We start from the raw sequence: 14,959 nt of genomic DNA, 5'->3' as shown, positions 1-14,959 counted from the left end.
TATAACTAGAAAAAATGATACATTGCCCTGGTACACTCTAAACAAATAATTATATTAATGGTAATGATAATTGATAGAAATATAAAATAATCATATTAATATTGCAATACATGTCAAGGTCTGGTGTGGGTTAGATAGCAATAACACAAGGTTCTGTGTGGGGTGGAATAGCAATAATACAAGGTTCGGTGTGGGGTAGAATAGCAATAACACAAGGTTCGGTGTGGGGTAGAATAGCAATAATACAAGGTTCGGTGTGGGGTGGAATAGCAATAATACAAGGTTCGGTGTGGGGTAGAATAGCAATAACACAAGGTTCGGTGTGGGGTAGAATAGCAATAATACAAGGTTCGGTGTGGGGTAGAATAGCAATAACACAAGGTTCGGTGTGGGGTAGAATAGCAATAATACAAGGTTCGGTGTGGGGTAGAATAGCAATAACACAAGGTTCGGTGTGGGGTAGAATAGCAATAATACAAGGTTCGGTGTGGGGTAGAATAGCAATAATACAAGGTTCGGTGTGGGTTAGAATAGCAATAATACAAGGTTCGGTGTGGGGTGGAATAGCAATAATACAAGGTTCGGTGTGGGGTAGAATAGCAATAATACAAGGTTCTGTGTGGGGTGGAATAGCAATAATACAAGGTTCGGTGTGGGGTAGAATAGCAATAACACAAGGTTCGGTGTGGGGTAGAATAGCAATAATACAAGGTTCGGTGTGGGGTGGAATAGCAATAATACAAGGTTCGGTGTGGGGTAGAATAGCAATAACACAAGGTTCGGTGTGGGGTAGAATAGCAATAATACAAGGTTCGGTGTGGGGTAGAATAGCAATAACACAAGGTTCGGTGTGGGGTAGAATAGCAATAATACAAGGTTCGGTGTGGGGTAGAATAGCAATAATACAAGGTTCGGTGTGGGTTAGAATAGCAATAATACAAGGTTCGGTGTGGGGTGGAATAGCAATAATACAAGGTTCGGTGTGGGGTAGAATAGCAATAATACAAGGTTCTGTGTGGGGTGGAATAGCAATAATACAAGGTTCGGTGTGGGTTAGATAGCAATAATACAAGGTTCGGTGTGGGGTAGAATAGCAATAATACAAGGTTTGATGTGGGGTAGAATAGTAATAATACAAGGTTCGGTGTGGGGTAGATAGCAATAATACAAGGTTCGGTGTGGGGTAGAATAGTAATAGTACAAGGTTCGGTGTGGGTTAGATAGCAATAATACAAGGTTCGGTGTGGGGTAGAATAGCAATAATACAAGGTTCGGTGTGGGGTAGAATAGCAATAATACAAGGTTCGGTGTGGGGTAGATAGCAATAATACAAGGTTAGGTGTGGGTTAGATAGCAATAATACAAGGTTCGGTGTGGGGTAGAATAGTAATAACACAAGGTTCGGTGTGGGGTAGAATAGCAATAATACAAGGTTCGGTGTGGGGTAGAATAGCAATAATACAAGGTTCGGTGTGGGGTAGAATAGCAATAATACAAGGTTCGGTGTGGGTTAGAATAGCAATAATACAAGGTTCGGTGTGGGGTGGAATAGCAATAATACAAGGTTCGGTGTGGGGTAGAATAGCAATAATACAAGGTTCGGTGTGGGGTAGAATAGCAATAATACAAGGTTCGGTGTGGGTTAGAATAGCAATAATACAAGGTTCGGTGTGGGGTGGAATAGCAATAATACAAGGTTCGGTGTGGGGTAGAATAGCAATAATACAAGGTTCTGTGTGGGGTGGAATAGCAATAATACAAGGTTCGGTGTGGGGTAGAATAGCAATAACACAAGGTTCGGTGTGGGGTAGAATAGCAATAATACAAGGTTCGGTGTGGGGTGGAATAGCAATAACACAAGGTTCGGTGTGGGGTAGAATAGCAATAATACAAGGTTCGGTGTGGGTTAGAATAGCAATAATACAAGGTTCGGTGTGGGGTAGAATAGCAATAATACAAGGTTCGGTGTGGGTTAGAATAGCAATAATACAAGGTTAGGTGTGGGTTAGAATAGCAATAATACAAGATTCGGTGTGGGTTAGAATAGCAATAACACAAGGTTCGGTGTGGGTTAGAATAGCAATAATACAAGGTTCGGTGTGGGGTAGAATAGCAATAATACAAGGTTCGGTGTGGGGTAGAATAGTAATAATACAAGGTTTGGTGTGGGTTAGATTAGCAATAATACAAGGTTCGGTGTGGGGTAGAATAGCAATAATACAAGGTTCGGTGTGGGTTAGAATAGCAATAATACAAGGTTCGGTGTGGGTTAGATAGCAATAATACAAGGTTCGGTGTGGGTTAGAATAGCAATAATACAAGGTTAGGTGTGGGGTAGAATAGTAATAATACAAGGTTCGGTGTGGGGTAGAATAGCAATAATACAAGGTTCGGTGTGGGGTAGAATAGCAATAATACAAGGTTCGGTGTGGGGTAGAATAGCAATAATACAAGGTTAGGTGTGGGGTAGAATAGTAATAATACAAGGTTCGGTGTGGGGTAGAATAGCAATAATACAAGGTTCGGTGTGGGGTAGAATAGCAATAATACAAGGTTCGGTGTGGGGTAGAATAGCAATAATACAAGGTTCGGTGTGGGGTAGAATAGCAATAATACAAGGTTCGGTGTGGGTTAGTATAGCAATAATACAAGGTTCGGTGTGGGTTAGAATAGCAATAATACAAGGTTCGGTGTGGGTTAGAATAGCAATAATACAAGGTTCGGTGTGGGGTAGAATAGCAATAATACAAGGTTCGGTGTGGGTTAGAATAGCAATAATACAAGGTTCGCTGTGGGGTAGAATAGCAATAATACAAGGTTCGGTGTGGGTTAGAATAGTAATAATACAAGGTTTGGTGTGGGTTAGATTAGCAATAATACAAGGTTCGGTGTGGGGTAGAATAGCAATAATACAAGGTTCGGTGTGGGTTAGAATAGCAATAATACAAGGTTCGGTGTGGGTTAGATAGCAATAATACAAGGTTCGGTGTGGGTTAGAATAGCAATAATACAAGGTTAGGTGTGGGGTAGAATAGTAATAATACAAGGTTCGGTGTGGGGTAGAATAGCAATAATACAAGGTTCGGTGTGGGGTAGAATAGCAATAATACAAGGTTCGGTGTGGGGTAGAATAGCAATAATACAAGGTTAGGTGTGGGGTAGAATAGTAATAATACAAGGTTCGGTGTGGGGTAGAATAGCAATAATACAAGGTTCGGTGTGGGGTTGGATAGCAATAATACAAGGTTCGGTGTGGGTTAGAATAGCAATAATACAAGGTTCGGTGTGGGTTAGAATAGCAATAATACAAGGTTCGCTGTGGGGTAGAATAGCAATAATACAAGGTTCGGTGTGGGTTAGAATAGTAATAATACAAGGTTCGGTGTGGGGTAGAATAGCAATAATACAAGGTTCGGTGTGGGGTAGATAGCAATAATACAAGGTTCGGTGTGGGTTAGAATAGCAATAATACAAGGTTCGGTGTGGGTTAGAATAGCAATAATACAAGGTTCGGTGTGGGTTAGAATAGCAATAATACAAGGTTCGGTGTGGGGTAGAATAGCAATAATACAAGGTTCGGTGTGGGTTAGAATAGCAATAATACAAGGTTCGCTGTGGGGTAGAATAGCAATAATACAAGGTTCGCTGTGGGGTAGAATAGTAATAATACAAGGTTCGGTGTGGGGTAGAATAGCAATAATACAAGGTTCGGTGTGGGTTAGAATAGCAATAATACAAGGTTCGGTGTGGGTTAGAATAGCAATAATACAAGGTTCGGTGTGGGTTAGAATAGCAATAATACAAGGTTCGGTGTGGGTTAGAATAGCAATAATACAAGGTTCGCTGTGGGGTAGAATAGCAATAATACAAGGTTCGCTGTGGGGTAGAATAGCAATAATACAAGGTTCGGTGTGGGTTAGAATAGTAATAATACAAGGTTCGGTGTGGGGTAGAATAGCAATAATACAAGGTTCGGTGTGGGTTAGAATAGCAATAATACAAGGTTCGGTGTGGGGTAGAATAGCAATAATACAAGGTTCGGTGTGGGGTAGAATAGCAATAATACAAGGTTCGGTGTGGGGTAGAATAGCAATAATACAAGGTTCGCTGTGGGGTGGAATAGCAATAATACAAGGTTAGGTGTGGGTTAGATAGCAATAATACAAGGTTCGGTGTGGGGTAGAATAGCAATAATACAAGGTTTGATGTGGGGTAGAATAGTAATAATACAAGGTTCGGTGTGGGGTAGATAGCAATAATACAAGGTTCGGTGTGGGGTAGAATAGTAATAGTACAAGGTTCGGTGTGGGTTAGATAGCAATAATACAAGGTTCGGTGTGGGGTAGAATAGCAATAATACAAGGTTCGGTGTGGGGTAGAATAGCAATAATACAAGGTTCGGTGTGGGGTAGATAGCAATAATACAAGGTTAGGTGTGGGTTAGATAGCAATAATACAAGGTTCGGTGTGGGGTAGAATAGTAATAATACAAGGTTCGGTGTGGGGTAGATAGCAATAATACAAGGTTCGGTGTGGGGTAGAATAGTAATAGTACAAGGTTCGGTGTGGGGTTGGATAGCAATAATACAAGGTTCGGTGTGGGTTAGAATAGCAATAATACAAGGTTCGGTGTGGGGTTGGATAGCAATAATACAAGGTTCGGTGTGGGTTAGAATAGCAATAATACAAGGTTCGGTGTGGGGTAGAATAGCAATAATACAAGGTTCGGTGTGGGTTAGAATAGCAATAATACAAGGTTCGGTGTGGGGTAGATAGTAATAATACAAGGTTCGGTGTGGGGTTGGATAGCAATAACACAAGGTTCGGTGTGGGTTAGAATAGCAATAATACAAGGTTCGGTGTGGGGTAGAATAGCAATAATACAAGGTTCGGTGTGGGGTGGAATAGCAATAATACAAGGTTCGGTGTGGGGTAGAATAGCAATAATACAAGGTTCGGTGTGGGTTAGAATAGCAATAATACAAGGTTAGGTGTGGGTTAGATAGCAATAATACAAGGTTCGGTGTGGGGTAGAATAGCAATAATACAAGGTTTGATGTGGGGTAGAATAGTAATAATACAAGGTTCGGTGTGGGGTAGATAGCAATAATACAAGGTTCGGTGTGGGGTAGAATAGTAATAGTACAAGGTTCGGTGTGGGTTAGATAGCAATAATACAAGGTTCGGTGTGGGGTAGAATAGCAATAATACAAGGTTCGGTGTGGGGTAGAATAGCAATAATACAAGGTTCGGTGTGGGGTAGATAGCAATAATACAAGGTTAGGTGTGGGTTAGATAGCAATAATACAAGGTTCGGTGTGGGGTAGAATAGTAATAATACAAGGTTCGGTGTGGGGTAGATAGCAATAATACAAGGTTCGGTGTGGGGTAGAATAGTAATAGTACAAGGTTCGGTGTGGGGTTGGATAGCAATAATACAAGGTTCGGTGTGGGTTAGAATAGCAATAATACAAGGTTCGGTGTGGGGTTGGATAGCAATAATACAAGGTTCGGTGTGGGTTAGAATAGCAATAATACAAGGTTCGGTGTGGGGTAGAATAGCAATAATACAAGGTTCGGTGTGGGTTAGAATAGCAATAATACAAGGTTCGGTGTGGGGTAGATAGTAATAATACAAGGTTCGTTGTGGGGTTGGATAGCAATAACACAAGGTTCGGTGTGGGTTAGAATAGCAATAATACAAGGTTCGGTGTGGGGTAGAATAGCAATAATACAAGGTTCGGTGTGGGGTTGGATAGTAATAATACAAGGTTCGGTGTGGGGTTGGATAGCAATAATACAAGGTTCGGTGTGGGTTAGAATAGCAATAATACAAGGTTTGATGTGGGGTAGAATAGTAATAATACAAGGTTCGGTGTGGGTTAGAATAGCAATAATACAAGGTTCGGTGTGGGGTAGATAGTAATAATACAAGGTTCGGTGTGGGGTTGGATAGCAATAACACAAGGTTCGGTGTGGGTTAGAATAGCAATAATACAAGGTTCGGTGTGGGGTAGAATAGCAATAATACAAGGTTCGGTGTGGGGTAGATAGTAATAATACAAGGTTCGGTGTGGGGTTGGATAGCAATAACACAAGGTTCGGTGTGGGTTAGAATAGCAATAATACAAGGTTTGATGTGGGGTAGAATAGTAATAATACAAGGTTCGGTGTGGGGTAGATAGCAATAATACAAGGTTCGGTGTGGGGTAGAATAGCAATAATACAAGGTTCGGTGTGGGGTAGAATAGCAATAATACAAGGTTCGGTGTGGGGTAGAATAGCAATAATACAAGGTTCGGTGTGGGGTAGAATAGCAATAATACAAGGTTCGGTGTGGGGTAGAATAGCAATAATACAAGGTTCGGTGTGGGGTAGAATAGCAATAATACAAGGTTCGGTGTGGGTTAGATAGCAATAATACAAGGTTCGGTGTGGGTTAGAATAGCAATAATACAAGGTTAGGTGTGGGTTAGATAGCAATAATACAAGGTTCGGTGTGGGGTAGAATAGTAATAATACAAGGTTCGGTGTGGGGTAGATAGCAATAATACAAGGTTCGGTGTGGGGTAGAATAGTAATAGTACAAGGTTCGGTGTGGGGTTGGATAGCAATAATACAAGGTTCGGTGTGGGTTAGAATAGCAATAATACAAGGTTCGGTGTGGGGTTGGATAGCAATAATACAAGGTTCGGTGTGGGGTAGAATAGCAATAATACAAGGTTCGGTGTGGGGTAGAATAGCAATAATACAAGGTTCGGTGTGGGGTTGGATAGTAATAATACAAGGTTCGGTGTGGGGTTGGATAGCAATAATACAAGGTTCGGTGTGGGTTAGAATAGCAATAATACAAGGTTCGGTGTGGGGTAGATAGTAATAATACAAGGTTCGGTGTGGGGTTGGATAGCAATAACACAAGGTTCGGTGTGGGTTAGAATAGCAATAATACAATGCATTACAGAAGAACACCAGTCAAATGATGAAGTGATTGACTAAGAATGATCGTTATCGTTACCGTTACCTCCATAATTGTTCCAGAACTGCTGAACGCTGCTGGAGAAAGTCTCACTTTGCATCTGACTTTGTCCACTATAAATTTATGCTGCGCTCCTACAGCATGGCTCTTTCCTCTGCAAAAGTAAACTACTTCAACACCCTCATAAGCACACTGTCCCATCAACCCAAACACCTGTTTCACACTTTTGATGCCCTTCTTCGCCCTGTGACTCCCCCTCCTTCCACCACCTTGTCCGCCACAAACTTCGCATCTCATTTCACTGAGAAGATCTCTACAATCAGGAACAAGATCTCTAATCTCTCTCCTACCCCTATCAATACAACACCCAACCCCACTCCCCCTGCCATCCTATGCTCATTTGCACCTGCTACAGCACAAGAGGTTTCTGCTCTGCTCCTGTCCTCCCGCCCCACCACCTGCTCCCTCGATCCTATTCCCTCGCATCTCATCCGCACTTTGTCTCCCTCTCTTGCTCTACCTCTCGCTCACATCTTCAATCTCTCCCTTTCCTCTGGCACATTTCCCTCACCCTTCAAACATGCAACTGTAACCCCGATTCTGAAAAAGCCCAACCTTGATCCCAACTCCCCATCCAACTACCGCCCTATCTCGCTACTGCCATTTGCCTCCAAGATCCTCGAGAGAGTTGTGTATGCCAGATTGACAGACTTTCTCGAATCCAACTCTCTGCTTGACCCCCTTCAGTCTGGATTCCGCGCTGGTCACTCTGTCGAAACTGCTGTGACCAAAGTATCCAACGACTTAATTGCTGCTAAATCTCGCGGCCAATACTCTATCCTAATCCTCCTTGATCTTTCTGCCGCCTTTGACACTGTTGATCATCAACAGCTTCTTCACATTCTCCGTAACTTTGGTCTACGGGATACTGCTCTCTCCTGGTGCTCCTCCTACCTCTCCCAGCGCTGTTCAGTGTTTCTTTCTCTGGTTCTGCCTCTTCTCCCCAACCCCTCTCTGTCGGCGTCCCCCTAGGTTCTGTCCTCGGCCCCCTACTGTTCTCTATCTATACTGCCTCCCTTGGTAAACTCATCAGCTCCTTTGGCTTCCAATATCATTTATATGCAGATGACACACAAATCTACCTGTCCTCCCCTGATCTCTCTCCGCCCACCTCTCTCCGCCCGACTCGTGTTTCTGACTGCCTCTCTGCTATTTCCAACTGGATGGCTGCTCACTTCCTTAAATTCAACCTGTCCAAAACAGAACTTCTAGTTGTTCCTCCCTCAAGTGCTGCTACTCCTGTGTCTGTCTCCATCCAAGTCAACGGCGCTACTATTACCTCTACCTCGCAAGCTCGCTGCCTGGGGGTTCTTCTTGATTCTGACCTCTCTTTTACTCCCCATGTCCAATCGATAGCCAAATCCTGTCGCTTCCAACTCAAGAACATAGCGCGCATCCGCCCATATCTAACGCCGGACGCAGCGAAGGTACTAGTTCATGCTGTTGTTCTCTCTCGCCTTGACTATTGCAATCCCCTTCTCACCATTCTTACATGTTCCCAGCTTGCACCGCTGCAATCTATAATGAATGCGGCTGCGAGGCTTATTTTTCTGTCCGGTCGCACCTCCCACGCCTCCACGCTCTGTCAGTCCCTGCATTGGCTTCCAGTTAGATATAGGGCCCAATTAAAAATTCTAGCGCTTGCTTACAAATCCCTACATAATGCTGCTCCAACATACCTATCCTCCCTCATACACAAGTATGTCCCGTCGAGACCCCTGCGCTCAGCCCAAGACCTACGCCTATCCTCTGCCAGGATCCCCACCTCTGATGCTCGCCTTCAAGACTTCTCCAGGGCTGCACCTCTTCTGTGGAACTCCCTTCCCTCCTCAATCAGACTTTCACCCAGGCTCCACTGCTTCAAAAAATCTCTGAAAACTCACTTCTTCATTAAAGCGTATCAATTACAGTCAGCAGGTTTCTCATCCCCCACCCCATGACTCCTTTCCTGCAACTGTCAAAAATGACCTACCAAGCACTCAATAAACCCTTCTCTAACAAACTATTTAATTCCCCTACTTTAACCCTTTGTGTCATTATACCCCACTCCCTCTAGCATGTAAGCTCATCAAGCAGGGCCCTCAACCCCCTCTGTTCCTGTACGTCCAGTTGTCTGATCTCAGTTATGTGTCTGTTAGTCCACCCATTGTACAGCGCTACAGAATTTGTTGGCGCTATATAAATAATAAAATAATAATTAAATAATCAATGCTCGCTTGAATTTGGATATATTTTTGAATAAAAGAGTAGTATATTAAATGCCAATATCACATCATCTGTTAAAGTAGACTGGAAGAGATTGCAGGCGTGTGGTGCATTTAGTGTTTTCTGAGAGGCATAACACAATTGTGGTGCGTAACCAACTTGTAACAGGGGAGAGTAAGGTGTGGAATGTAGGCCTCTGGTTGTAGGGGCTGAGGAGGGCAGGGCTAAGTACATTGTTCTGGTACTGTTGGAGCTTAGAGTAAACTTGTAGTGGTTAGTTTTGATTCATAAAATCAGCCATTTCAGTTAAAATATCACAATGATCGATAGTGTAATCAGATTGCAGGACAAATTGACATGAATTATAGAACGTGTTATTATACATCCCTGTAGTTACTGGCATTAGCAGCTACTGTCCATCCATTTTTTTACAATCAGATTTAAGCAACATTATATTTATTTTGGAAAAATTAAATTACAATTTTAGCGTACACGTTAGATAAATGATCAGCATGAGGTCCTAATGAGAAATCAGGGTCCATTTTCATCCCATAATATTTATAGGAGATTCCTGGGGCCAAATTATAGTTTTAGGCATTAGATGGATTTTTAAACCACCTCACTTTATTTTCTACACTTTATTTTAGGTGTTAATATTTAAATGGGGGATTTTCAGTTATGATTTACTTCTATGTTAGCTAGGAAGGACCTGACCTATTCTTAGTAACCTTAGCAGAAGCAAGTATTAGCAGCTAGCTATTTGTGGGAAAATACAGGGAGTCTACTCTGGGAAATGCAATTTCAGGCACAGGAGACCTAGATACAATATTGTACCAGAGAGCTTTTCTTTCCTAATATCTGCCTATTGATATACATCTCCTATACTCTGCTGCTATATGTTGGGCTAGGTTACTAATGGGATTCTAGGCTGCTTTAATTTCTATAAGGTTATTAACCCTTCAAGCCCCTATCTTGTTTTTCACATATCCAAGATTAGGTGGAATTATCTGCATCATAGTTGCCATTCATGAGCAACTAACCTTGCTGTATCCCATTACATTTTGGGGTTCCTTCTTAGTAAAAGATACCAATTTTTTCCCCCCCCCCTTACTTAGGGATTTTATTTGTGGTAATTTCTTTTTTGTTTTGTCTAGTATGTACTAATAAAATTATGGCTTTTAGCAGCATCAGGTCACACTGAGATATCCTATTTGTGTATCCTGGACACTTTTGTCCTAGGGTTCCTTCTTCTCTTTTTTTTGGCCAAATTATAGTTTGTTAATGTTTTGTTTTGTTCCAAACACCATTATAAATGTTTTCACCATGTGCACAGCGAAGGTCATTCAGGTAATTTATGCTTCTATAAAAGAAAAGGGGCCACAGAATGGAATCTAAGGAATCTCCACGCATAACATTGTGTAATACGTACATGTTGGGGTTTATCTGATAAACAAGAACAGAATCAATTTAAGGAATGTTCCCCTATACTTGAGATCTATTTATTTCAGAAGAATTGGCTAATGGTATCAGGTAAACAGGTCTACTACGATCGCCATGTTCCAGGCCACTCTGAAAATCATTACAAACGTTTAGCAGGGCAGATATTGTGGTTTGAGTAACGCCAGATTGAAGCAGCTATTTTGTTTGAGAATACCGAACCAGTTGCAAATTGACAATTGACAATTTACCCCAAGATTTTTGATAGTATATAAACTCTGGATATAAGTCATAGCTGGACACTGAAGTTTGGACCACTCTTGCCATTTCCTAGAATCGGAGTAATATGACCAGATACTACAGAAGATGTTATAGAATAGGCAGTTTATGGTGCACTGAGCTGGTAGCTGGTTTGGCCATAACGAAGATCTCATTTTAGAATCTAGGAGATGCTCAGTTATCTTTTTAGTGGATTATCCAGTACTCCATTGAAGACATTTTAGTAAATATACCCCAAATGTAAAGAGGCATGCATTTAATCCTGTATTTTTACTTGGTTATGTCTAAAACAGCTTGCAAAACACCTCTTGTCTGCAGCCCTTACACGCCCTACTTCTTCTGCAGCACAAAATCTGGGCTGGGGTGTGCTCCAAGTACTAGAGCAAGCAATGAAGCCACGCTACAGCTATATGGTATGTGAAGGCGTCTTTATCTCTCATTTTGGGTGAGCCCAAAATGTATTGGGGATTGGCTTGAGAGGTTTTGATTACACACAGGGTTATTATAGACCTGTAAGAACTCAGATTGCGGAGGTCAGTATCCGTTTCAAGTCTACAATGTGCTATTATTTAGATCATGTAGGAAGCACTGAAGGCTAACATTTCCTGAATGTACTGGTGACAATAACTCAGAGCACATTTATAGAATGTATTTTCCCAACAGAGTAATCAATGGAGGGGTCACTAAACAAACAATCACAACAGCAAGAAATTCATCGCTTGAACCAGAGCAAGGGTATTTCATAATGTTTATTGACTTCTTGGTAAATTGCAAAGCCTCCACTTCTTGTTACTTTGTCTTTTCTGATGCATGACTAGCCCCAGATTGCAATGGATTGAATTCGTACATTTTAGGGAGAATACACCAGATGTTGCAAAGGACTAAAGAAAGCCATATTTTTAAAAGTGAACTAACTAAGAGGGGCCAAGGTTAGATTGGCCTGTGCACACACTGTGTGTGTGTGTGTGTGTATATATATATAGAAAACACAATGCATTTTGATATGTGTTTGCATTTAGAATGGTATGAGAACTTCCGCCCCGCCCCGCCCCGACCCTGCACTCTTTCTCTATGGATTCTCTCTCTCTTTTCTATTTATTTTTTCTCTTATTATGGGTAGCATATGTCTCCCAGAGGATGTTGGGAGAGATTTATCTGGAAATTGCTTAAACAACTGGTGTGTACAAGGGCAAGGCACATATACACCTAAGATGCATAAGTTACCACATACTTCATGTTTTCCTGTTTATTTTCACAAACCTCAAAACCCGACCTGACAAGCGGTAACCTGTACTATCAGACATTTTTCAGGTGACCACTACAACAGCTTCGGATGCAATGGTGGGTTGTCTCTGAACACCTTCACAGCGCATGGTTTTGCGATAGTTATGTTACTGTAATATGTATGCACTAAGCATGTTGTTTGACCTGCGACCTATTGTTTGACCTGCGGAATGTACGTGATTTCTGCCTGCTATTCTTGTTAATATAAATAAAGAATTTCAAAAATGGGCAGGTCAGACAGGAAAGCACACATGTTAAATGCTATGTTTACCCACTGTCTATGTTTCTCTCAACAAACTGTAAAAATTGTGCCGTATATTCATATGCCATGTTTGAATTGTTATGCCTGTTGCCGCTTACGACAGCTATCGTGGCTGAGTAAGCCTGTTGTTATCTCAAGCACAACAGAAAATTAAAAAAAAAAGGAATGGTATGAGAATGGGGGGCGTGGCTAGCTGAGATACAGAGCAGACGTGCATGTGGATAGCTCCGGCTCAAAACCCCAAAATAGAAGCTTTTTAATAAATAGACCACCTCGGAGCCCAAGAGCCCAAAATCGCCTCACTGCCTTCCAAAGTGCAATGGGGAGAAAACATAAGAAAAACGCCCGCCCAGAGAGCGCAACTCACCCCGATATAAGACTCTCCTTTGACCGGTCACAGGCCCGCAACTAAATGGCGCCAGGCAGGCCATGTGGCTCCAGCGACTCCATAGATGAAGAGGACTTGCTCCGACCTACCAGTGGAGTACACCTACAGGCAGATTCGGACTCGGACGCCTCTCCCTCCACAAAAGGAGACATAAAGAAACTCCTCCAAGACCTAAGAGAAGTGTGGAAGGCAGACCTGGCAGGGGTGCAGGTGGAGGTTGGCGGGCTGCGGCAGCGGATTACAGCAGCGGAATCCAGAGAAAACCCGGGAACAGCGCCAGACCGACACCCAATCCCAGGTGGAAGCCCTCGCACAACAGGTCCAAAACCTATCACGTACGGTGGCATCGCTGGAGGCGAGACACCGTGGGAGGAATGTCCGGATCCGGGGAGCACCAGAAACGGTGAACCCAGACACCCTACTGGACTTCGCCCACAAGGTGACACAGGCAATGGGGGTCAAACGAGCAGGAGACTCACCGCTATTTGTGGCGGCCTTTAGGATAAGGAAGGCTCCGACCGCCCCAGCGGATGCACCCAGGGACATAATCGCAGTAACCCGGGACACAACAGTAAAATCGGCCATCATGGCCTGCTCCAGGAAGAGCCTCAGTGTACAAGTAGATGCCAACAAGATAACGGTATATGCGGACTTACCATTCTCAGTGCTCTTGGCCAGACGCAAGTTCCTGCCCATCACCAGGCTCCTGAGGGAGCACGGCATCATGTACCGATGGGGAGTCCTGGGAACCCTGGTGGTGCCACGGGGGGGAGGAGATCCACGTCCTATGACCCAGAGGACTTTCTGCAGCAACTTCAGCTGCCCCCTCAACCCACAACACAACAGAGGGTCAGAGTCCAGAGACCCATGGCGATCAAGCTGCCAGAAGATGGGAACACTGGGATGAGAGAAGGCGGAGACGCTCCCAGGCTGAAGAACCCCTTATAACGCCGATCAGAGAGCTCAATTTTTCTACCTGCTAACAGTTGATAGTTATTGAACGCTTGGACTTATAGAAGTTTGTAAGAGATGATTTTGTGTTAGCTTAGTTGCGGGGTGTAGCGGCACAGAGGGAAGGGAACACACTCATTGACCTAGCGGAAGCGAGGTCGGGGAGTGGAGGGGGAGAGCACACACAATAAGAGGTGTAACTACGCTGGGCACAGAGCCTCCTGTCCTGTCCCAGACATGTAAGCCGCCGGGAACGGTAGCCGACCCACCAACCTATATAGAGCAGAGTAGGTGCCCCTCTTCCCTCCCCAGGCAACTCTATGCTTTATCGCTCCCCAGGCGACTGCCTTTATTATCAATGGCCTCCAGTGCTACGCTGGGAGAAGCACTGTAATCTAAACACCTCAGGGCAGTGGTTGCTGAGGTTCGGACAGACCCTGCCTTCCAGCGCGCAGTCACACTGGCAGGCAACAGATCCCGTTACGATCACGACCTTGACCCTTACACTGAAGCATGAGGGACGTACTGACTGAGCCCACGGGGGGAATTACCGAGACCAGCAGCCACACACCCTTAAACCTCACATGGCTATAGCGACAGTGGGTTAGCCCAACGTGCACCACACAAGTCACACGACATGTAAGCATGATGCCGGACGGTCAACCTGGCTATCCACAACCATAGGTCAGTTTACAGGCATACCAGAAATTGATACTACCTGAACAACACACCATTATATTACTATATTATTTTATTATACTATATTTTCATATATTATCTTGTGGTTAGTAAGATATCATTCCCCCGTTTGAACTCTGAAAAAGCCAGTCACTGCAAAATGAGTAGCCATGTATTACTACTTAACCTTACATACCTGATAGCAGGACTAGTATTATTCTGATTACCTAGCAAAATGTGCAATTCAATTTTATGTTATCACACTGAATGCCTTGTTATGCCTGCTGCTGCTATTGTGGCACTGCAGGCTTGTATGTTAACCTCTTTGCATAACAAAAATAAAGAATAAAAAAAAAAAAAAAAATGGTATGAGAATGGCTAGTGTTGGGCAGACTGGGGCTGAACTTGTAGAACTCCCCAGCAATAGTTGAGGCTAATG

The sequence above is a fragment of the Pelobates fuscus genome, chromosome 9, assembly GCF_036172605.1.
Source record: "Pelobates fuscus isolate aPelFus1 chromosome 9, aPelFus1.pri, whole genome shotgun sequence".
Classification (NCBI taxonomy): domain Eukaryota; kingdom Metazoa; phylum Chordata; class Amphibia; order Anura; family Pelobatidae; genus Pelobates; species Pelobates fuscus.
The sequence above is the reverse complement of the archived record's forward strand: the minus strand, read 5'-3'. Positions refer to the sequence as shown.